This window comes from Hyla sarda, chromosome 1 (assembly GCF_029499605.1).
Source record: "Hyla sarda isolate aHylSar1 chromosome 1, aHylSar1.hap1, whole genome shotgun sequence".
Lineage (NCBI taxonomy): Eukaryota > Metazoa > Chordata > Amphibia > Anura > Hylidae > Hyla > Hyla sarda.
Window position 1 is genome coordinate 378,278,075 of NC_079189.1, and position 24,359 is coordinate 378,302,433.

Sequence of the window (24,359 nt, forward strand, 5' to 3'; positions counted from 1 at the left end):
GGCAAGATGAATGAGTTCATGTAGGTCAGCAGGAGTCTCTCGTGCGGCCAGAACATCTTTAATGTTGCTGGATAGGCCTTTTTTAAAGGTCGCGCAGAGAACCTCACTATTCCAGGACAACTCGTAAGCAAGAGTACGGAACTGAATGGCGTACTCGCCAACGGAAGAAACACCCTGGGCCAGGTTCAGCAGGGCAATCTCGGCTGAAGAAGCTCGGGCAGGTTCCTCAAAGACACTTCGAATTTCCGAGAAGAAGGAGTGTACAGAGGCAGTGACGGGGTCATTGCGGTCCCAGAGCGGTGCAGCCCATGACAGGGCTTTTCCAGACAGAAGGCAGAACACGAAAGCCACCTTAGACCTTTCAGTAGGAAACTGGTCCGACATCATCTCCAAGTGCTGGGAACATTGCGAAAGAAAGCCATGGCAATACTTAGAGTCCCCATTAAATTTGTCCGGCAAGGACAGGTGGAGGCTAGGAGTGGCCACTCGCTGCGGAGGAGGTGCAGGAGCTGGCGGAGGAGAAGATTGCTGGTGAAGTTGCGACTGAAGTTGGTGCGCAATGGTGGACATTTCCGAGAGCTGGTGGGTTAGATGGGCGATCTGTCGGGATTGCTGGGCGATCACCGTGGTGATATCCGAGATATAAGGCAGAGGGACCTCAGCGGGATCCATGGCCGGATCTACTGTCACGATGCCGGCTGGCAGGTAGTGGATCCTCTGTGCCAGAGAGGGATTGGCGTGGACCGTGCTAGTGGACCGGTTCTAAGCCACTACTGGTTTTCACCAGAGCCCGCCGCAAAGCGGGATGGTCTTGCTGCGGCGGTAGTGACCAGGTCGTATCCACTAGCAACGGCTCACCTCTCTGGCTGCTGAAGATGCTGAAGATAGGCGAGGTACAAGGGAGTAGGCAGAAGCAAGGTCGGACGTAGCAGAAGGTCGAGGCAGGCAGCAAGGATCGTAGTCAGGGGCAACGGCAGGAGGTCAGGAACACGGGCTAGGAACAGACAAGGGAACGCTTTCACTAGGCACTAAGGCAACAAGATCCGGCAAGGGAGTGCAGGGGAAGTGAGGTATAAGTAGGGAGTGCACAGGTGGAAACTAATTAAGCTAATTGGGAAGATTGGGCCAGGCACCATCATTGGTGCACTGGCCCTTTAAATCGCAGAGACCCGGCGCGCGCGCGCCCTAGGGAGCGGGGCCGCGCGCGCCGGGACAGGACCGACGGAGAGCGAGTCAGGTACGGGGACCGGGGTGCGCATCGCGAGCGGGCGCCACCCGCATCGCGAATCGCATCCCGGCTGGAGGCGGGACCGCAGCGCACCCGGTCAGTGGATCTGACCGGGGCGCTGCAACAACGAGGATGAGGCGAGCGCTCCGGGGAGGAACGGGGACCCGGAGCGCTCGGCGTAACAAAGGTCTAAGGTGGCTTTCGTAGTCAGCCTTCTGTCTGGAAAAGCCCTGTCATGGGCCACACCGCTCTGGGACCGCAATGACCCCGTCACTGCCTCTGTACACTCCTTCTTCTCGGAAATTCGAAGTGTCTTTGAGGAACCTGCCCGAGCCTCTTCTGCTGAGACTGCCCTGCTGAACCTGGTCCAGGGTAATTCCTCCGTTGGCGAGTACGCCATACAATTCCGTACCCTTGCTTCTGAACTTTCCTGGAATAATGAGGCTCTCTGCGCGACCTTTAAAAAAGGCCTATCCAGCAACATTAAAGATGTTCTGGCCGCACGAGAGACTCCTGCTAACCTGCATGAACTCATTCATCTAGCCACTCGCATTGACATGCGTTTTTCTGAGAGGCATCAAGAGCTCCGCCAGGAAAAAGACTTAGATTTCTGGACACCTCTTCCACAGTCTCCATTGCTATCTGCGCCTAGGCCTCCCGCCGAGGAGGCCATGCAAGTGGATCGGTCTCGCCTGACCCTGGAAGAGAGGAATCGCCGTAAGGAAGAGAATCTTTGTCTGTACTGTGCCAGTACCGAGCATTTCTTGGTGGATTGCCCTATCCGTCCTCCACGCCTGGGAAACGCACGCACGCACCCAGCTCACGTGGGTGTGGCGTCTCTTGGTTCCAAGTCTCCTCCTCCACGTCTCACGGTACCCGTGCGGATTTCTACTTCAGCCAGCTCTTCCCTCTCAGCCGTGGCCTGCCTGGACTCTGGTGCCTCTGGGAATTTTGTTCGGGAGTCCTTAGTGAATAAATTCCGCATTCCGGTGACCCGTCTTGTCAAGCCACTCCACATTTCCGCGGTCAACGGAGCCAGGTTGGATTGCACCGTGCGTTTCCGCACGCAGACCCTCCTAATGTGCATCGGACCTCATCAGGAGAAAATCGAATTTTTGGTCCTTCCCAATTGCACTTCCGAAATTCTCCTTGGACTACCCTGGCTTCTACACCATTCCCCAACCCTGGACTGGTCCACTGGGGAGATCAAGAGTTGGGGTCCCTCTTGTTCCAAGGACTGCCTTCAACCGGTTCCCAGTAATCCCTGCCGTGACCCTGTGGTTCCTCCTGTATCCGGTCCCCCTAAGGTCATTAAGGACTCTGCCTGCCACAGGAAATGCCTCTCCCCCCCTCCCAGTCCCATCAGGCAAGCCTCTGTGTCCCCTCATGGCTCCCGTCCTTGTGTCTTCCTGCCCCGTGCCAAGCTTCACCCTCTGCCCTCCCTCCCCATTCCTACTCCTGCTGTACTGCCTGCCATTGAGGAAACCATCCATTCCTTCCCGGTGTCCTCATCCCAGGGGAGGCAGCCACCGGACAAAAAAAAGGGGAGACCTAAGGGGGGGGGGTACTGTTACGCCTAGCGCTCCGGGTCCCCGCTCCTCCCCGGAGCGCTCACGGCGTCTTTTTCCCTGCAGCTCCCCGGTCAGTCCCGCTGACCGGGAGCGCTGCTCTGTCTCGGCCGTTGGGGATGCGATTCGCACTGCGGGACGCGCCCGCTCGCGAATCGCATCCCAGGTCACTTACCCGTTCCCGTCTCCTGCTGTCATGTGCTGGCGCGCGCGGCTCCGCTCTCTAGGGCGCGCGCGCGCCAGCTCCCTGAGACTTAAAGGGCCAGTGCACCAATGATTGGTGCCTGGCCCAATTAGCTTAATTGGCTCCCACCTGTTCCCTGGCTATATCTAGTCTCCTCCCTTGCACTCCCTTGCCGGATCTTGTTGCCCTTGTGCCTAGTGAAAGCGTTTTGTGTGTTTATAGCCTGTGTACCAGAACTTCTGCTATCTCCCCTGACTACGAACCTTGCCGCCTGCCCCCGACCTTCTGCTACGTCTGACTTTGCTTCTGCCTACTCCCTTGTACCTCGCCTATCTTCAGCAGTCAGAGAGGTGAGCCGTTGCTAGTGGATACGACCTGGTCACTACCGCCGCAGCAAGACCATCCCGCTTTGCGGCGGGCTCTGGTGTAAACCTGTAGTGGCTTAGAACCGGTCCACTAGCGCGGTCCTCCCCATCCCTCTCTGGCACAGAGGATCCACTACCTGCCAGCCGGCATCGTGACAGTTATTAATGCTTGAAGTGACAGTGGTCAGATGTTAAAAAAAATGGCCGGGTCCTTAAGGTATATTTGGGCTGGGTCCTTAAGGGGTTAAAGGGGTACTCCGGTGAAAACCTTTTTTCTTTTAAATCAACTGGTGGCAGAAAGTTAAACATATTTGTAAATTACTTCTACTAAAAAATCTTAATCCTTCCTGTACTTATTAGCTGCTGAATAATACAGAGGAAATTCTTTTCTTTTTGGAATGCTCTCTGATGACATCACGAGCACAGTTCTCCAGCTGACGTTATTATAATAATAATAATGCTTTATTTATTGTTGTCCTTCCTGGGATTTGAACCCAAGTCCCCAGCACTGCAAGGCAGCAGTGCTAACCACTGAGCCACCATGCTGCCTTTAGCATAGATCTGCTATACATCTGCTATGCATGGTTGCTAAAATGGACAGAGATGTCAGCAGAGAGCACTGTGCTCGTTATGTCATCAGTGTTCCAAAAAGAAAGGAATTTCCTCTGTAGCATTCAGCAGCTAATAAGTACTGGAAGGATTAGGATTTTTTAATAGAAGTAATTTACAAATATGTTTAACTTTCTGCCACCAGTTGATTTAAAAGAAAAAAGGTTTTCACCGGAGTACCCCTTTAAGGACCAAGCCCATTTTCACCTTGAGGACCAGGCCAATTTTATTTTTGCGTTTTCCATTTTTTCCTCCTCGCCTTCTAAAATCCATAACTCCTTTATATTTCCATCTATAGACCCATATAAGGGCTTGTTTTTTGCGTGACCAATTATACTTTTTAATGAAACCTCTCATTTTACCATAAAATGTACGGCGAACCCAAAAAAAAAATTTTAGGGAACAAATTTTAATGAAAACCACAATTTTGCTCATTTTGGTGGGTTTTGTTTTCACACTATACACTTTACCGTAAAAATGACATGTGTTCTTTATTCTGGGGGTCAATACAATTAAAATGATACCCATGGCTAGATACTTTTGTACAAAATCAGTAATCTAAAATCGCCCTATTTTGACCACCTATAACTTTTTCATTTTTCCATATATAGGGCAGTATGAGGGCTCATTTTTTTGCGCTGTCATCTGTACTTTTTATAGATAAAACTTTTAGATAATTTTTTATAATTTTTTTTTATAAAATGTGACAAAAAAGCAGAATTTTTGGAATTTGTAAATTTTTTACGTTTACGCCATTCACCATACGGGATAATTAACATTATATTTTGATAGTATGGACATTTATGCACGTGGCGATACCAAATATGTTTATTTTAAAAAATTACGCTTTTTTGGGGTAAAATGGGAAAAACGGACAATTTTCATTTTTATTGGGGGAGGGGATTTTTCACTTTTTTTTAAAACTTTTTTTTAAAACATTTTTCAGTTTTTATTTTACACTTTTTATGTCCCCATAGGGGACTATCTATAGCAATCCTTTGATTGCTAATACTACAGAGGAAATTCTCTTCTATTTGGAATTTCTTTTCTGTCACGACCACAGTGCTCTCTGCTGACACCTCTGTCCATTTTGGGAAATGTCCAGAGCAGCATATGTTTGCTATGGGGATTTTGTCCTGCTCTGGACAGTTCTTAAAATGGACAGAGGCATCAGCAGAGAGCACTGTGGTAGTGACAGAAAAGAAATCCCAAATAGAAAATAATTTGTTCTGTATTATACAATTGCTAATAAGTACTGGAAGGATTATAAAATTTTAATAGACGTAATTTACAAATCTGTTTAACTTTCTGGTACTAGTCCGCGGCCTGACGTCTGAACTCCCCCGGATCCATCAGCCGCCTCCCTGCTCAGGACCGACTCGGTCTATGTATCAGCTTCCTATGTCTGTCTGACTACAAGAACGGTGAGCGCTCCACTACTTTTTTCTCTTATGTGGTATACAGATTTAAAAAAAACGTTTTCCACCAGAGTACCTGACTTTCACCGCTCACTCCATGATGGCACAGTCAGATATATAACTCATGTCTCTGACTGTGCCGTCATATAAAGTGGGGATCAAAAGTTTGGGCCCCCCAGGTAAAAATTTGTATTAATGTGCATAAAGAAGCCAAGGAAAGATGGAAACATCTCCAAAAGGCATCAAATTACAGATTAGACATCCCAATAATATGTCATTTTATTTCCATCATTTGCACTTTCAATAATAGAAAAAAAAAATGGTGTCTGCAAAAGTTTGTGCACCCTGCAGAGTTAATATCTTGTACTGCCCCCTTTGGCAAGTATCGCAGCTTGTGAATGCTTTTTGTAGCGAGCCAAGAGTCTTTAAATTCTTGTTTGAGGTATCTTTGCCCATTCTTACTTACAAAAGTCTTCCAGTTCTTTGATATTTCTGGGCTGTCTGTCACGCACTGCTCTTTTAAGGTCTATCCATAGATTTTCAATTATTTTGAGGTCAGGGGATTGTGAAGGCCATGGCAAAACCTTCAGTTCACGCCTCTTGATGTAATCCCCCGTGGATTTCGAGGTGTGTTTAGGATCATTATCCATTTGTAGAAGCCATCCTCTATTTAACTTCAGCTTTTTCACAGATGGCATCAAGTAATCATCCAAAATTTGCTGAAATTTTATTGAATGAATTTTTCCTTCTACTCGTGAGATGTTCCCTGTGCCACTGGCTGCAATACAACCCCAACACATGATTGATCCACCCTCATGCTTAACAGTTGGACAGAGGTTCTGTTCCCCTTCTTCTCCAAACGTACCTTTGCTCATTCCGGCCAAAAAGTTCAATTTTAACCTCATCGGTCCACAGAACTTGTTTCCAAAATGCATCAGGCTTGTCTATATGTTAATTTGCAAAGTTCAAATGCTGATTTTTGTGGTGAGAACGTAGAAGAGGTTTTCTTCTGATGACTCTTCCCATGAAGACCATATTTGTACAAGTATCTCTTTATAGTGGAATAGTGTACCACAACTCCAGTGTCTGCCAGTTCTTTCTGGAGGGATTGTGCAGTCAAACGTGGGTTTTGAATTGTTTTTCTCACAATCCTGTGAGCTGTTCTGTCTGATATTTTTCTTGGTCTTCCAGATCTTGCTTTGACTTCCACTGTTCCTGATGACTGCCATTTCTTAATTACATTCCGAACAGAGGAGATTGACATCTGAAAATGTTTTGCTATTTTCTTATAGCCTTCTCCAGCTTTGTGAGCGTCAACTATTTTCAGTTTGAGATTTCTAGACAACTGCTTAGAAGAACCCATGGTGCTGATTGTTGGGGCAAGGTCAGATGAGTCTGGGCATTTAACACCTTTGAGATTTACATCACCTGGTCTTCCTAGATGATGATTGGGAACAATCCATGACACTGGCAGGTCTCAGCTTTGCAAAGGGGGCAGTGGATGCTATAAATTCTGCAAGGTGCACAAACTTTTTTTTCTGTTATTTTCAAAGTGTAAATGATGGAAATAAAATCTAACTTTTGTTGACATATTATATGAATGTCTAATCTGTAATTTGATGCCTTTTGGAGATTTTTCCATCTTTCCTTGGCTTCTTTATGCACATTAATACAAATTACCTGGGGTGCCCAAACTTTTGATCCCCACTGTAGTGAGCGGTGAAAGGCAGGTAGAAAATAGCAACTAGTCCATTCATAAGCCACACACTTTGCCTTTTTTGCCCCCTGCTTGGGTGAGGCTGAGGCCTCTTAGATTTATTACAGAAATAGCACAGCAGCACAGAGTATTTCTTGAGGGAACTGTAGTGAGGTAGACTGTCTGCCTCATTACAGTACCTGCCAGAAATACTCTGTGCTGCTGGGAAGCCTGCTCCATCTTCTACCTCCCTTTCACCTCCCCCTACTTGATGGTACAGTCAGAGATATAAGTTATATTTCACATATAACTTATATCTCAGACTGTGCCAACATGTAGGGAGCGATGAAAGGCAGGTAGAAGATACATACAACTATACAATTCATAAGCCACCCACCTGCCTGGCCAGGCTACCCTGTTTATGTGTCCATGCAGATGCTGACTGAGAAGGCCGGCAGAGAGATCAAGGCACTTCTTCTGCAGGGCTCTGTACACCGAGGACAAGCAGGGCTCTGTACAATGAGGACCACCCGGGCTCTGTACACTGAGGACAAGCAGGGTTCTGTACACTGAGGACAATCAGGGCTCTGTACACTGAGGACAAGCAGGGTTCTGTGCACTGAGGACAAGCAGGGCTCTGTGCACTGAGGACAAGGACATTGTGCAGTGAGGACACGCAGGGCTCCGTACACTGAGGACAAGCATGACTCCCATACACTGAAGACAAGCGGGGCTCTTTACACTGAGGACAAGCAGGGCTCTGTACACTGAGGACAAGCAGGGCTCCCGTACACTGAAGACAAGCAGGACTCTGTACACTGAGGACAAGCAGGGCTCTGTACACTGAGGACAAGCAGGGCACCGTACACTGACAACAAGCAGGGCTCTTTACATTGAGGACAAGCAGGGCTCTGTACACTGAGGGGGCTCCGTACACTGACAACAAGCAGGGCTCTTTACATTGAGGACAAGCAGGGCTCTTTACATTGAGGACAAGCCGGGCTCTTTACACTGTGGACAAGCAGGACTCCCGTGCACTGAAGACAAGCGGGGCTCCTTACACTGAGGACAGGCAGGGCTCTGTACACTGAGGACAAGCAGGGCTCTGTACACTGAGGACAGGCAGGGCTCTGTGCACTGAGGACAAGCAGGGCTCTGTGCACTGAGGACAAGCAGGGCTCTGTACACTGAGAACAAGCAGGGCTCTGTACACTGAGGACAAGCAGGGCTCTGTGCACTGAGGACAAGCAGGGCTCTGTGCACTGAGGACAAGCAGGGCTCTGTACACTGAGGACAAGCAGGGCTCTATACACTGAGGACAAGCAGGGCTCTGTGCACTGAGGACAAGCAGGGCTCTGTAAACTTAGGACAAGCAGGGCTCTGTGCACTGAGGACAAGCAGGGCTCTGTACACTGAGGACAAGCAGGGCTCTGTACACTGAGGACAAGCAGGGCTCTGTGCACTGAGGACAAGCAGGGCTCTGTACACTGAGGACAAGCAGGGCTCTATACACTGAGGACAAGCAGGGCTCTGTGCACTGAGGACAAGCAGGGCTTTGTACACTGAGGACAAGCAGGGCTCTGTGCACTGAGGACAAGCAGGGCTCTGTAAACTTAGGACAAGCAGGGCTCTGTACACTGAGGACAAGCAGGGCTCCGTACAATGACAACAAGCAGGGCTCTTTACATTGAGGACAAGCAGGGCTCTTTACATTGAGGACAAGCCGGGCTCTTTACACTGTGGACAAGCAGGACTCCCGTGCACTGAAGACAAGCAGGACTCTGTACACTGAGGACAAGCAGGGCTCTGTACACTGAGGACAAGCAGGACTCCGTACACTGACAACAAGCAGGGCTCTTTACATTGAGGACAAGCAGGGCTCTGTACACTGAGGGGGCTCCGTACACTGACAACAAGCAGGGCTCTTTAAATTGAGGACAAGCAGGGCTCTTTACATTGAGGACAAGCCGGGCTCTTTACACTGTGGACAAGCAGGACTCCCGTACACTGAAGACAAGCGGGGCTCCTTACACTGAGGACAGGCAGGGCTCTGTACACTGAGGACAAGCAGGGCTCTGTACACTGAGGACAGGCAGGGCTCTGTACACTGAGGACAAGCAGGGCTCTGTGCACTGAGGACAAGCAGGGCTCTGTACACTGAGAACAAGCAGGGCTCTGTACACTGAGGACAAGCAGGGCTCTGTGCACTGAGGACAAGCAGGGCTCTGTACACTGAGGACAAGCAGGGCTCCGTACACTGACAACAAGCAGGGCTCTTTACATTGAGGACAAGCAGGGCTCTGTACACTGAGGGGGCTCCGTACACTGACAACAAGCAGGGTTCTTTACATTGAGGACAAGCAGGGCTCTTTACATTGAGGACAATCCGGGCTCTTTACACTGTGGACAAGCAGGACTCCCGTGCACTGAAGACAAGTGGGGCTCCTTACACTGAGGACAGGCAGGGCTCTGTACACTGAGGACAAGCAGGGCTCTGTACACTGAGGACAGGCAAGGCTCTGTGCACTGAGGACAAGCAGGGCTCTGTGCACTGAGGACAAGCAGGGCTCTGTACACTGAGAACAAGCAGGGCTCTGTACACTGAGGACAAGCAGGGCTCTGTGCACTGAGGACAAGCAGGGCTCTGTGCACTGAGGACAAGCAGGGCTCTGTACACTGAGGACAAGCAGGGCTCTATACACTGAGGACAAGCAGGGCTCTGTGCACTGAGGACAAGCAGGGCTCTGTACACTGAGGACAAGCAGGGCTCTGTGCACTGAGGACAAGCAGGGCTCTGTAAACTTAGGACAAGCAGGGCTCTGTGCACCGAGGACAAGCAGGGCTTTGTACACTGAGAACAAGCAGGGCTCTGTACACTGAGGACAAGCAGGGCTCTGTACACTGAGGACAAGCAGGGCTCTGTGTACTGAGGACAAGCAGGGCTCTGTAAACTTAGGACAAACAGGGCTCTGTGCACTTAGGACAAGCAGGGCTCTGTACACTGAGAACAAGCAGGGCTCTGTACACTGAGGACAAGCAGGGCTCTGTACACTGAGGACAAGCAGGGCTCTGTGCACTGAGGACAAGCAGGGCTCTGTGCACTGAGGACAAGCAGGGCTCTATACACTGAGGACAAGCAGGGCTCTGTGCACTGAGGACAAGCAGGGCTCTGTACACTGAGGACAAGCAGGGCTCTGTGCACTGAGGACAAGCAGGGCTCTGTAAACTTAGGACAAGCAGGGCTCTGTACACTGAGGACAAGCAGGGCTCCGTACACTGACGACAAGCAGGGCTCTTTACATTGAGGACAAGCAGGGCTCTGTACACTGAGGACAAGCAGGGCTCCCGTACACTGAAGACAAGCAGGACTCTGTACACTGAGGACAAGCAGGACTCCGTACACTGACAACAAGCAGGGCTCTTTACATGGAGGACAAGCAGGGCTCTGTACACTGAGGGGGCTCCGTACACTGACAACAAGCAGGGCTCTTTAAATTGAGGACAAGCAGGGCTCTTTACATTGAGGACAAGCCGGGCTCTTTACACTGTGGACAAGCAGGACTCCCGTACACTGAAGACAAGCGGGGCTCCTTACACTGAGGACAGGCAGGGCTCTGTACACTGAGGACAGGCAGGGCTCTGTACACTGAGGACAGGCAAGGCTCTGTACACTGAGGACAAGAAGGGCTCTGTACACTGAGGACAAGCAGGGCTCTGTGCACAGAGGACAAGCAGTGCTCTGTACACTGACGACAAGCAGGGCTCTTTACATTGAGGACAAGCAGGGCTCTGTACACTGAGGACAAGCAGGGCTCCCGTACACTGTAGACAAGCAGGACTCTGTTCACTGAGGACAAGCAGGGCTCTGTACACTGAGGACAAGCAGGGCTCCGTACACTGACAACAAGCAGGGCTCTTTACATGGAGGACAAGCAGGGCTCTTTACATTGAGGACAAGCCGGGCTCTTTACACTGTGGACAAGCAGGACTCCCGTACACTGAAGACAAGCGGGGCTCCTTACACTGAGGACAGGCAGGGCTCTGTACACTGAGGACAGGCAGGGCTCTGTACACTGAGGACAGGCAAGGCTCTGTACACTGAGGACATGAAGGGCTCTGTACACTGAGGACAAGCAGGGCTCTGTGCAATGAGGACAAGCAGGGCTCTGTACACTGAGGAGAAGCAGGGCTCTGTACACTGAAGACAAGCAGGGCTCTGTACACTGAGGACAAGCAGGGCTCTATACACTGAGGACAAGCAGGGCTCTGTGCACTGAGGACAAGCAGGGCTCTGTACACTTAGGACAAGCAGGGCTCCGTACACTGACGACAAGCAGGGCTCTTTACATTGAGGACAAGCAAGGCTCTGTACACTGAGGACAAGCAGGGCTCCCGTACACTGAAGACAAGCAGGACTCTGTACACTGAGGACAAGCAGGGCTCTGTACACTGAGGACAAGCAGGGCTCCGTACACTGACAACAAGCAGGGCTCTTTACATTGAGGACAAGCAGGGCTCTTTACACTGTGGACAAGCAGGACTCTCGTACACTGAAGACAAGCGGGGCTCCTTACACTGAGGACAGGCAGAGCTCTGTACACTGAGGACAGGCAGGGCTCTGTACACTGAGGACAGGCAAGGCTCTGTTCACTGAGGACAAGAAGAGCTCTGTACACTGAGGACAAGCAGGGCTCTGTGCACTGAGGACAAGCAGGGCTCTGTACACTGAGGACAAGCAGGGCTCTGTGCACTGAGGACAAGCAGGGCTCTGTACACTGAGGACAAGCAGGGCTCTATACACTGAGGACAAGCAGGGCTCTGTGCACTGAGGACAAGCAGGGCTCTGTGCACTGAGGACAAGCAGGGCTCTGTACACTGAGGACAAGCAGGGCTCTATACACTGAGGACAAGCAGGGCTCTGTGCACTGAGGACAAGCAGGGCTCTGTACACTGAGGACAAGCAGGGCTCTGTAAACTTAGGACAAGCAGGGCTCTGTACACTGAGGACAAGCAGGGCTCCGTACACTGACGACAAGCAGGGCTCTTTACATTGAGGACAAGCAGGGCTCTGTACACTGAGGACAAGCAGGGCTCCCGTACACTGAAGACAAGCAGGACTCTGTACACTGAGGACAAGCAGGGCTCCGTACACTGACGACAAGCAGGGCTCTTTACATTGAGGACAAGCAGGGCTCTGTACACTGAGGACAAGCAGGGCTCCCGTACACTGAAGACAAGCAGGACTCTGTACACTGAGGACAAGCAGGGCTCTGTACACTGAGGACAAGCAGGGCTCCGTACACTGACAACAAGCAGGGCTCTTTACATTGAGGACAAGCAGGGCTCTGTACACTGAGGGGGCTCCGTACACTGACAACAAGCAGGGCTCTTTAAATTGAGGACAAGCAGGGCTCTTTACATTGAGGACAAGCCGGGCTCTTTACACTGTGGACAAGCAGGACTCCCGTACACTGAAGACAAGCGGGGCTCCTTACACTGAGGACAGGCAGGGCTCTGTACACTGAGGACAGGCAGGGCTCTGTACACTGAGGACAGGCAAGGCTCTGTACACTGAGGACAAGAAGGGCTCTGTACACTGAGGACAAGCAGGGCTATGTGCACTGAGGACAAGCAGGGCTCTATACACTGAGGACAAGCAGGGCTCTGTACACTGAGGACAAGCAGGGCTCTGTACACTGAGGACAAGCAGGGCTCTATACACTGAGGACAAGCAGGGCTCTGTAAACTTAGGACAAGCAGGGCTCTGTACACTGAGGACAAGCAGGGCTCCGTACACTGACGACAAGCAGGGCTCTTTACATTGAGGACAAGCAGGGCTCTGTACACTGAGGACAAGCAGGGCTCCCGTACACTGAAGACAAGCAGGACTCTGTACACTGAGGACAAGCAGGGCTCCGTACACTGACGACAAGCAGGGCTCTTTACATTGAGGACAAGCAGGGCTCTGTACACTGAGGACAAGCAGGGCTCCCGTACACTGAAGACAAGCAGGACTCTGTACACTGAGGACAAGCAGGGCTCTGTACACTGAGGACAAGCAGGGCTCCGTACACTGACAACAAGCAGGGCTCTTTACATTGAGGACAAGCAGGGCTCTGTACACTGAGGGGGCTCCGTACACTGACAACAAGCAGGGCTCTTTAAATTGAGGACAAGCAGGGCTCTTTACATTGAGGACAAGCCGGGCTCTTTACACTGTGGACAAGCAGGACTCCCGTACACTGAAGACAAGCGGGGCTCCTTACACTGAGGACAGGCAGGGCTCTGTACACTGAGGACAGGCAGGGCTCTGTACACTGAGGACAGGCAAGGCTCTGTACACTGAGGACAAGAAGGGCTCTGTACACTGAGGACAAGCAGGGCTATGTGCACTGAGGACAAGCAGGGCTCTATACACTGAGGACAAGCAGGGCTCTGTACACTGAGGACAAGCAGGGCTCTGTACACTGAGGACAAGCAGGGCTCTATACACTGAGGACAAGCAGGGCTCTGTGCACTGAGGACAAGCAGGGCTCTGTACACTTAGGACAAGCAGGGCTCCGTACACTGACGACAAGCATGGCTCTTTACATTGAGGACAAGCAGGGCTCTGTACACTGAGGACAAGCAAGGCTCCCGTACACTGAAGACAAGCAGGACTCTGTACACTGAGGACAAGCAGGGCTCTGTACACTGAGGACAAGCAGGGCTCCGTACACTGACAACAAGCAGGGCTCTTTACATTGAGGACAAGCAGGGCTCTTTACATTGTGGACAAGCAGGACTCTCGTACACTGAAGACAAGCGGGGCTCCTTACACTGAGGACCGGCAGGGCTCTGTACACTGAGGACAGGCAGGGCTCTGTACACTGAGGACAGGCAAGGCTCTGTACACTGAGGACAAGAAGAGCTCTGTACACTGAGGACAAGCAGGGCTCTGTACACTGAGGACAAGCAGGGCTCTGTGAACTGAGGACAAGCAGGGCTCTGTACACTGAGGACAAGCAGGGCTCTGTGCACTGAGGACAAGCAGGGCTCTGTACACTGAGGACAAGCAGGGCTCTGTACACTGAGGACAAGCAGGGCTCTGTGCACTGAGGACAAGCAGGGCTCTGTACACTGAGGACAAGCAGGGCTCTGTGCACTGAGGACAAGCAGGGCTCTGTACACTGAGGACAAGCAGGGCTCTGTACACTGAGGGGGCTCCATACACTGACAACAAGCAGGGCTGGGCTCTTTACATTGAGGACAAGCAGGGCTCTGTACACTGAGGACAAGCAGGGCTTTGTACACTGAGGGGGCTCCATACACTGACAACAAGCAGGGCTCTTTACATTGACGACAAGCAGGGCTCTTTACATTGAGGACTAGCGGGGCTCCTTACACTGAGGACAAGCAGGGCTCTGTACAGTGAGGACAAGCAGGGCTCTGTGCACTGAGGACAAGCAGGGCTCTGTGCACTGAGGACAAGCAGGGCTCCATACAATGAAGACAAGCGGGGCTCTTTACACTAAGGACAAGCAGGACTCCCATACACTGAAGACAAGCAGGGCTCTTTACACTGAGGACAAGCAGGGCTCCGTAGACTGAGGACAAGCAGGACTCCCATACACTGAAGACAGGCAGGGCTCTGTACACTGAGGACAAGCAGGGCTCCATACACTGACAACAAGCAGGGCTTTTTACATTGAGGACAAGCGGGGCTCTTTCCATTGAGGACTAGCGGGGCTCTTTACACTGAGGACAAGCAGGACTCCTGTACACTTAAGACAAGCAGGGCTCTTTACATTGAGGACTAGCGGGGCTCTTTACACTGAGGACAAGCAGGGCTCTGTGCACTGAGGACAAGCAGGGCTCTGTACACTGAGGACAAGCAGGGCTCTGTACACTGAGGACAAGCAGGGCTCCGTACACTGACGACAAGCAGGGCTCTTTACATTGAGGACAAGCGGCGCTCTGTACACTGTGGACAAGTAGGGCTCTGTACACTGAGGGGGCTCCATACACTGACAACAAGCAGGGCTGGGCTCTTTACATTGAGGACAAGCAAGGCTCTGTACACTGAGGACAAGCAGGGCTCTGTACACTGAGGGGGCTCCATACACTGACAACAAGCAGGGCTGGGCTCTGTACAGTGAGGACAAGCAGGGCTCTGTTCACTGAAGACAAGCAGGGCTCTGTGCACTGAAGACAAGCAGGGCTCCATTCAATGAAGACAAGCGGGGCTCTTTACACTAAGGACAAGCAGGACTCCCATACACTGAAGACAAGCAGGGCTCTTTACACTGAGGACAAGCAGGGCTCCGTAGACTGAGGACAAGCAGGACTCCCATACACTGAAGACAAGCAGGGCTCTGTACACTGAGGACAAGCAGGGCTCCATACACTGACAACAAGCAGGGCTTTTTACATTGAGGACAAGCAGGGCTCTTTACATTGAGGACTAGCGGGGCTCTTTACACTGAGGACAAGCAGGACTCCTGTACACTTAAGACAAGCAGGGCTCTTTACATTGAGGACTAGCGGGGCTCTTTACACTGAGGACAAGCAGGACTCCCATACACTGAAGACAAGCGGGGCTCTTTACACTGAGGACAAGCAGGACTCCCATACACTGAAGACAAGCCGAGCTCCTTACACTGAGGACAACCAGGATTCCTGTACACTGAAAACAAGCAGGGCTCCGTACACTGAGGAAAAGTTCACCTTACCTAAGTGCCGCTCCCAGGCAGCCACTGCGGTTCTCTTAAAGCTCCGCCGCTACATTGGCTGTCTGGAAGCGGAATAACTGTAACAGCTCCGACTATTTAAAAAAATAAATACATTTTTTTTTTTAGATTTTATATGACAGGCAGTGGACAGCGGGCCCTTTTCCCGGCTGGGCCTTCGGACCTATCAATCACTCTTGTCCCTGTGGCTTCATTAAGCCAGCAGACACAAGAAGGCCGGACTCTTCCTTTGCACTCCGGGGCATGAGTGGGGAAACTGCTACCTACTAGGGGGGAAACCGCTGCCTACTGCTGATGATATCTGCTGTCTACCTAATGCGGGGGACATTTGTGCCTATCTAATGTTGGGGACTTATGCTACCTACCTAATGTGGGGAGCATCTGATGCCTACCGTATGTGGGAAACATCTGCTGCCTGCCTAATGTGGAAGAATTCTGTTGCTTACCTAATGTGGGTGAATATCTACTACCAAAAGCTTTTATGGAGACTACCAAGCTAATAAGGAGGCTACCTACTATTAACATAGCTTATATGGGGGTTTTCATACAGGGGACAGCTGGGGTATGGGGGAAACTACCTGAAGGGATCTGTCTACCAACTGGAGCAACCTAACTACGCAATGAGATGGACCGACGGACTCTTCCCCAACCCACGTATCTACCCAATCTACTAAAAGAGGCATTATTACAGTTTAGGGCATTATAAAACTGTGGAACCTAAAATATTTTTTCCCGCCATGTTCTCCAGAGATTAGTCATAGTAGTCGGAAGAAATCAGCCTGGTGGTCTGAGTGGTAGTGATGGTCGTTGTTGCCAGTCTGTCAGTATAGGAGGTCCTCCTAAACTTAGATAACAGACTGACAGTATTATTGCTGTTAAAGAGGTATTCCCATTCTGCAGGTGCAGGTGTGGTTCAGGCGTGACTGAAAGCGTAGTTAGGGGCATAACTGCGGGTGTGGATAGGGGTAGTGGTGGGCGGTATACCGGTTCATACCGAATACCGATTTTTTTTTCCTGTACGATATGAATTTTTCCCATACCGCAATACTGGATAGGCCCCCCCCTCGAATTAATGAATTATCAGCCGCAGCGTATGTGAATCATATGTGACTCGCGGGCGCTGTTCTGCTTCTCTTCCCCCCCCCCCAATAAATTATCAGCCAAGCTGCATGTCCCCCACATCGGGGAACTAATCATATGTCACCTGCAAGCGCTGCTCTCCTCGTCCTCCTGTGAGTTGCGGGATGCCGGCACTGGAAATCTGTACTGTACTTCATATTCCTTATGCCTGGACTGCAAAAATAAGCAAAATAAACCTTAACTTACCTTTCTACGTTCCCCCGTTGCTCAGGTAACGGCCTCACGCTGGGGATGAAAACGTCACAGAGCCATCAGCCTATCACCGGCCGCAGCGATGTCCCACCTCGGCCTTTGGTAGGCTGAGCGCACTGTCATGTAAGGAGCCGGCCGGCTCCATACATGACAGTGCGCTCAGCCTATCACCGGCCAAGGCGGGACATCGCTGCAGCCGGTGATAGGCTGAGCGCACTGTCATGTAAGAAGCTGGCCAGTTCCTTACATGACAGTGCGCTCAGCCTATCACCGACTGAGGCGGGACATCTCTGAGGCCGGTGATAGGCTAATGGCTCTGTGACATTCCCATCCCCAGCGTGAGGCCGTTCCCGGAGCAACGGGCGAACGTAGGAAGGTGAGTTAAGCACAAGGAATATGAAGTACAGTACAGATTCCCAGGGCCGGCGGCCCGCAACTCACAGGAGGACGAGGAGAGCGGTGCTTGTGGGTAACATGATTAGTTCCCCGATATGGGGGACAGGGCAGTTCTGATAAACCGGGGGGGGGGGGGGGGTAGGGGGTTGGTTAGAGAAGCAGCGGCCACGAGTCACATGATGGGGGGGGGGGGAATACAGTTAAATACTGTGGAACCGCCAAAAATACTGTGATACACATTTTTGGTCATACCACCCAGCTCTAGATAGGGGGCGTGGCTTGTCCCTCTTGGCTCTCACTAAAAGTTATGAGGTATGGGTTATGGCCTGATTAAATTGAAACAAAAACCTACATAGCTGATAAGTATTATTTGCGTTGCAATCAGGGCTCAAGTCCTGCAGGAACTCATGGGAACGGAGTTCCTGTACTTTTTCACAGCAGGAACGCAGTTCCCATTAGCAGAAGTCCTGCAGGATGAGCCCTTAAAGGATTACTCCGCCCCTAGACATGTTGTTCCCTATCCAAAGGAAAAGATGTCTGATCACGGGGGTCTCGGCTGCGGCACCCCAGACATCCGGTGCATGGAGCGAACTTCGCTCTGTGCCGGATGACTGATAATGCAGGGCAGAGGCTTGTGATGTCACAGTAATTCCCCCTCAATGCAAGTCTATGGGAGGGGGCGTGACGGCTGTCACACCCCCTCCCATAGACTTGCATTGAGGGGCCGTGACCGTGATGTCATGAGCCTCTGTCGCTGCACCCAACGCTCTTAACGAACACCGGGAGCAGCAGGGAGAATGTGGGGGTCCCCAGCGGTGGGACCCCGGGATCAGACTAGTACCCCTTTAAGTGGAAATCTAGGGTGAGTTCCCACACTTTTTTTTCCCAGGACTTGACCCCTGGTTGCAATGGATAATATTTGGGAGATAAACTGAGAAGCAGAGTCTCAGGTTTTAACCCTCTAACCCCAATACAGGGACCTAGAGTTCTCTGGAAAAAAAAATCCCCAGGTTGCTACCTTCAGAGAAGATACCAGAAAAGAAGACAAGTTTTAAAGTCCTAAATAAGGGTAGACTTTTATTTTAAAAACAAACTGAAGTCAGGTCAGGAGCTTTCCCGAAACAGGAAATTGGCCAGTACAGATGGCCTACAGTTAGACAAGGTAAGGAACTGGGTGGACAAAAAACCTAGAAACTTTATCACTCAGGAAACAATGAAAAAAAAAAAAAGAATCCTTATATGGGTATTCCGACATCAGACAGAAAAAATAAAAATTCTGCATATACCAGTGCTTACCTCTCTGCACCAGTTCTGGACCCAGCAAAAATCTATTTGTTTTGTAGGTCTTACTCCTCTACTTCTTGGTTGAGCAGTTGCTTAGTACTACAATTCTCAACTTAGTACTACAAATCAACTGGTGCCAGAAAGTTAAACAGATTTGTAAATTACTTCTATTAAAAAAATCTTAATCCTTCCTGTACTTATTAGCTGCTGAATACTACAGGGGAAATTCTTTTCCGTTTGAAACACAGAGCTGTCTGCTGACATCATGACCACAGTGCTCTCTGCTGACATCTCTGTCCATTTTAGGAACTGTCCAGAGTAAAAGGAAATCCCCATAGCAAACATATGCTGTTCTGGACAGTTCCTAAAATGGACAGAGATGTCAGCAGAGAGCACTTCCTGTGGAACACAGCAGCTGTTGGGTGTGTCTCACTTCCAGAGTTGTCCAGAGAGAGAGGAGAGAAGGAGTTTTTTCCAGCAACCTTTTCCCCAGGAGGGTGGCAGACTCCTGGGAAGAGCCTCCTGCTATGGACCCACGGCCTTCCACCTCCCGTACTAGGCCGGCGGGGGGTGGGAGTGAGAGAGTTACGGCCGATTCCAAGGACGGGGTCAGAAGATCCAGCAGGCTCCGCAGTAATGTGGAGCCCACTCCCCCGTCCATCGCTGGAAACCGCAAGGCATACGGTAGGAAGATAATTGTTGTGTCTTCAGGGACTGTTTCTAATGTTACGGAACCCCAGCAATGGGGGGTGAAGGGACCCAGGGAGTCGCTTGCCACGTTTGGATCCCGCATGCAGGCAAAGTTGGTGGAATACGAACAGCTGGGAAAGAAGCTGAAAGTGTTAAGGGAGGATCTGAAGTTTGCCCGCTACCAGACAGATAACTCTGCCAAGGCCATGAGGGCTAAGTTTGCTGCTAGAGTGTGCGAGCTGAAGGCAGAGGAGCAGGAGGTGGTGAGAGCCCGAATGCAGATCATAGAGGGAGCAGGTATGTTTAAAAAAAAATTAAAAAACGAGGACCGCTATAAAATCATGCGGACCCCTGTGAAGGAGGAAGAGGATAGCCAGGGGGAGGAAGAACACCTGTGTGATACAGAGGAGAAGATGGAGGAAGGTGGTGAGGGAGATGGCGGCAGTGAGGGTGATGAGAGTGAGGGGGATGTGTGTGATACCCCGTGTACCCCTAAGACCTCTGTCACCCCAAGTGCAGAATATATTAACCCTGCCCAAGTCGCCTTACCAACCACCTCAGAGGAAAGCGACAGTAGTGATGGTGGTGACAGCGGCCCAGTCGGTGGGGGGCTCCTGCGGGCCATAGTGATGCAGGAGTCACCCACCCGTCTGGAAAATTTCAGTTTTGGCCAGGACCTGGGCCCTGAGGAGAGCCAGAAGAAGAAAAAGAACAGGAGGAAGAAAAAGGCTGAGGAGCAAGTCATGTTTGTTTTCTCCCCTATCCAGCAGTCTGGGCCACCTGAGAAGTTGGTTCAGACTGCTGGGCCCCCCACCCTGCCAGATCCAGTTTCTGCTGTGGAACGGGACCAGCACGGGGGGTACAGTGCTGCATCCAACATGGCCGTGGGTGCTACAGTCACGCATCCTGCTGGTAGGGAAGAGCAGGATGGGTTAATGGTGGGTGTCCCTGGCATTGTTATCAGCTCTGCAGGGCACTCCCCTGAGAGGGGGGGGAGTGTCCAGGCACTGGGACCCGCTGCTGATCCCGTGCAGTCTGGCGCAGTGTGTGGCATGGACGCTGTAGGGATTTCCCCTGTGAGGGAGGAGGGTCCCTGCAAGTCAGTGGCAGGTGGAGGGGCAGAGGTGCGCTTGGAGGGGCAGCCTCGGCCTCGGGATGTGATGTCTGCGGTGACATCCCACATGGAGGAGGAATCAGCATCGCCGACAGAGATCCAGCTAAAGCATGTCCTGGCCAGCCCAGAGGTAGTGGGTGAAGCAGCGGCTGATCCCAAAAACACTGCTAATAAAACCAAAAGCAATGTCACTACAAGGTGTGTGAATGATGGGAGTAGTAGTGCTGTGGATGAAAGGAGTGTATGTGGGAGTGATGGTGGAGTGAATGTGAGGAGTGGTAATGGAGTGAATAGGAGGAGTGGTAGTGGTGCAGATGGGAGGAGTGGTAGTGGAGTGAATGGGCGGGGTGGCAGTGATGCAGATGGGAGGAGTGGTAGTGGAGTGAGTGGTGGTGGTGGATTGAATGGGAGGAGTGGTGGTGGTGGTGCGGATGGGAGGAGTGGTAGTGGAGTGAATGGGCGGGGTGGTAGTGGAATGAGTGGGAGTGGTGCAGATGGGAGGGGTGATAGTGGAGTGAATGAGAGGAGTAGTAGTGGTGTGTATAATAGTGACGTTTGTGGCAGTGCAGGTGGTTTAGGTGGGGCCGTAGGGACAGGGTCTGGTCCGGCTGCCCCCTCGGTCGCCAGGAGTTATGCCAGCGTGGCGGCCGGGGGTTCAGTGGGATCTTTACCTCCTGTATCTGGTGACGGTCAGTTGCAACGGCGCCTCCTGGAGGCACTGAAGAGAGGAGAAAGGACGCTCCAGGTAGAGGGAAAGGAGATGGACCTATCTTTCTGGGTGGAGAGACATGGTCTGGGAGCATTCCGACAGAGAAATGGGGAGACTGTATGGTCCCTCCAGACACCCGGGCAGGAGGTAGGTCGCAGGAATGTGGCCCGTCTGGTCTGGAAAGGCGAAGATGCGTGCCCCCAAAGGGGCAAAGTGGTGGAGCTTCTCTTCCAGATGGGTTTCAGGGCTAGGGACATCTTTGCCCTGATCCACCCTTTCGGCTCCTCTGAGTTTGACGTCAGCTTTGTTAGGCCGGAGGGACTAGATCTCTTCTGGTCTAATTATGAGCTGGTGAAAAACGAGCCCGGATGGCGAGATTTCGCTGTAAAAGCGGTATCTCGCCAGAGTATGGTAAAGAAAGTGACCGTTTTGACCCGTAACGAGTCACTTTCTTGTTATGACATTATGACCTGGCTGGGCAGGTACGGGGAGGTGACGGACATCCCCCGGAAAAACTTTGATGAGCACAATATATGGTCTGGGGCCTGGACGTTTTCCGTCCGTCTCAGGCGTTCCGGGAACACTGTCACCCACATTCCTTCGGCCGCCTTCCTGGGACGCGACAGAATTCAGATCTTCTACCAGGGGCAGCCGAAGCTGTGTCACAGGTGTGGTGACCCAAACCACTTTAGTGCCAACTGCACTCAGCAGATATGCGCCCTCTGCTGTGGGGTGGGTCACCTGGCGGCCACCTGTGGGCAGATTCGGTGTAACTTGTGTGGTGACTTAGGTCACCCGTTCAGCCGGTGTCCGCGCTCGTTCTCTAATGCTGTGACCGCCCCGTCTGGGGAAAGCCTAACAGTTGCCCCGGCGGGGGAGGGGACCAGTGGAGGAGAGGGGGCACCAAAGCCAGTGAAGGAAAAACATAAGACCCCCTCTATGCGGAGGCGAGAGGAGAAGCGCAGGTTGGAGAGGGCCCTTGAGAATGCCCAGGTGCCAGGGGTAGCTCGGGGTCCCACTCCAGACACTGGCTCAGAAGGAGGTCAGAATAACTCTGAGGCTTTGGGTGAGGCCAAACTGGACGAGGAGATAGGGAGACTGCGTAGGGAAGAAGGTCAAGATGCTCCTTCCTCCAGTCATACCTCTGAATCCGAAACTGTGGATGAGGAGGAGGAGGAGGGGCAGACAGTAAATGGTGGCCAGAAAAAGAAGAGGAGGAAGAAGTGTAAGAGTAAGGTGGCGCCGTCCTCCTCTTCAATTGTAGCCTCAGACCATAGAAGGAACAACTCAGTCTCTGACCCTCTGATCGTCCTTTCGAATCGATATGAGGCCCTCGGGGATACCATCTCCCCTCCTCTTCTCGAGGGTCAGGAGGCAGTGCGGCCTCCAGGAGGTACCGAGCCTCCTTCCTCTGGGGTAGTTTCCTCAGGGGGAAAGGTAACACCAGGTGCCGGAGGTAAAGATCCTGGGATGGATATGTCCCAGAGTTTAAAAAGAAGTAAAGGGTCTTCCTCTGATTCCAATGGGGGTGGAGGGAAGGAGAGGAAGAAGGTTTAAGGGGTGAGGCCATCTAACTCAATCACCCATGATGGCGGCACTCACCCCACTGACGCTGGCATCTATTAACTGTGCCAGTATAAAGTCGGATACGGCTAGATTTGCAGCCTTTGATTTTCTCGGCCGTGTTGAAGCCGACATTTTCTTTTTACAAGAGACCAGGTTGTCAGATCTTGCCTCTCTGGCAAAAGCCAGGAGAGAGTGGAGGCGCGGTCCCTCCCACTGGTCTCTTGCGGCTGAGCCGTATAGTGGGGTGGCGGTCTTTTTTTCCGCTCCTGTTGAATGCAGACGGGTTATTGAGCTAGAAATGGGGAGGTGCCTGATCATTGATGTCTTCATGAAGGGACAAGAGCTCCGGCTCATTAACATCTACGCCCCGCAAACTAAGCGGGGCCGTAAAGATCTCTTTATGAGGATTAAGCCCTTTCTTTTTACGAGTCAGCAAGTGATCTTTGGAGGGGACTTCAATAATGTCACGAGGTCCCAGGATAGGAGAGGCTCCAATGGTCCACTGACTTGCGATAGTGTGGCACTAATTAGCATAACTAGAGAAGCTCGCCTAGAGGACGCCCACATCCGGAGCCCCTCGGGCCACGCGGGTTTCACCTATCATCAAGGTAGCCGCAGGTCTAGAATAGACAGGTTTTATTTAAAGGAGGAAGCTGTCTCTTCCGCAGTGTCCGTGGTTGAGGTGGAGTTCTCCGATCACTGTATGATTTTGTTTTCCCTGAATGTTTCAGAGACCCCCCGGATGGGTAAAGGTTATTGGAAGCTGAATTCGTCCCTCCTGGTGGAAGGAGAGGTAAGACAGTCCTTTGAGGATTTTCTTCAGAGTCAGGTACCTTTACTAGATCTTTGTAGTAATAAGCTGGAGTGGTGGGAGATATTCAAGAAGCGGGTTGCGGGGTTCTTCCGCCAGCTCTCGAGCCTCAGGTCCCTGAACAGGTATCGCTTGTATCAGGGTCTGAGGAGGAAACTCGAGCTTCTTGTCTCAACTGGAGGTAGCCGTGAGGATATCTCCAGAGTGAAATCCTTGCTGATGAGGTGTCAGTACGATAGGCACGCATCTTTGGTTTTTGAGAGGGATTTCGGGAAGTACCGCTCGCCCGACCCTTACAGGAACTGCAAGATGTCAGTGAGTAGTAAAGTCATTTCAGGACTGATCGATAGTACAGGATCTCTGAATCGGTCCAGATCGGGGATCTTGGAGGTCGTCAGATCCTTCTACTCGCACCTCTTGGGAAGGAAGGATCTAGATCGAGACGGGATGTCGGTTTTCCTGGCTGAAACCTTTCCTGAGCCAGGGGTAGACCCCTCTCTTGATGTTTTGGCAGAAGAAATCAGGGAAGAGGAAGTGAGACTGGCGATCGAGGGGCTTGCCCCTAAGAAGTCGCCAGGTCCGGATGGCTTAACATCCGAGTGGTACAGGACCTTTAAGGAGTCTTTAGCTCCCCTCTTGACTGAGGTATTCAATGAGTGT

General features: G+C 51.6%; 1 protein-coding gene across 5 annotated transcripts in view; it reads left to right on the forward strand.

Moving 5' to 3' along the window:
- RMI1 (RecQ mediated genome instability 1) overlaps positions 1-24,359 on the forward strand; it is a 155,881-nt gene that overhangs the window by 28,436 nt on the left and 103,086 nt on the right. For 3 of the 5 annotated variants that reach the window (XR_008844897.1, XR_008844896.1, XM_056524124.1), the window contains one exon: positions 5,273-5,378. The gene's annotated coding sequence lies outside the window, so the exon portion shown is untranslated. Of the gene's footprint in view, positions 1-5,272; positions 5,379-6,563; positions 6,890-16,347; positions 16,544-24,359 lie in introns of those variants that run through there. The other 2 variants (XR_008844894.1, XR_008844892.1) reach the window with 2 other exon arrangements.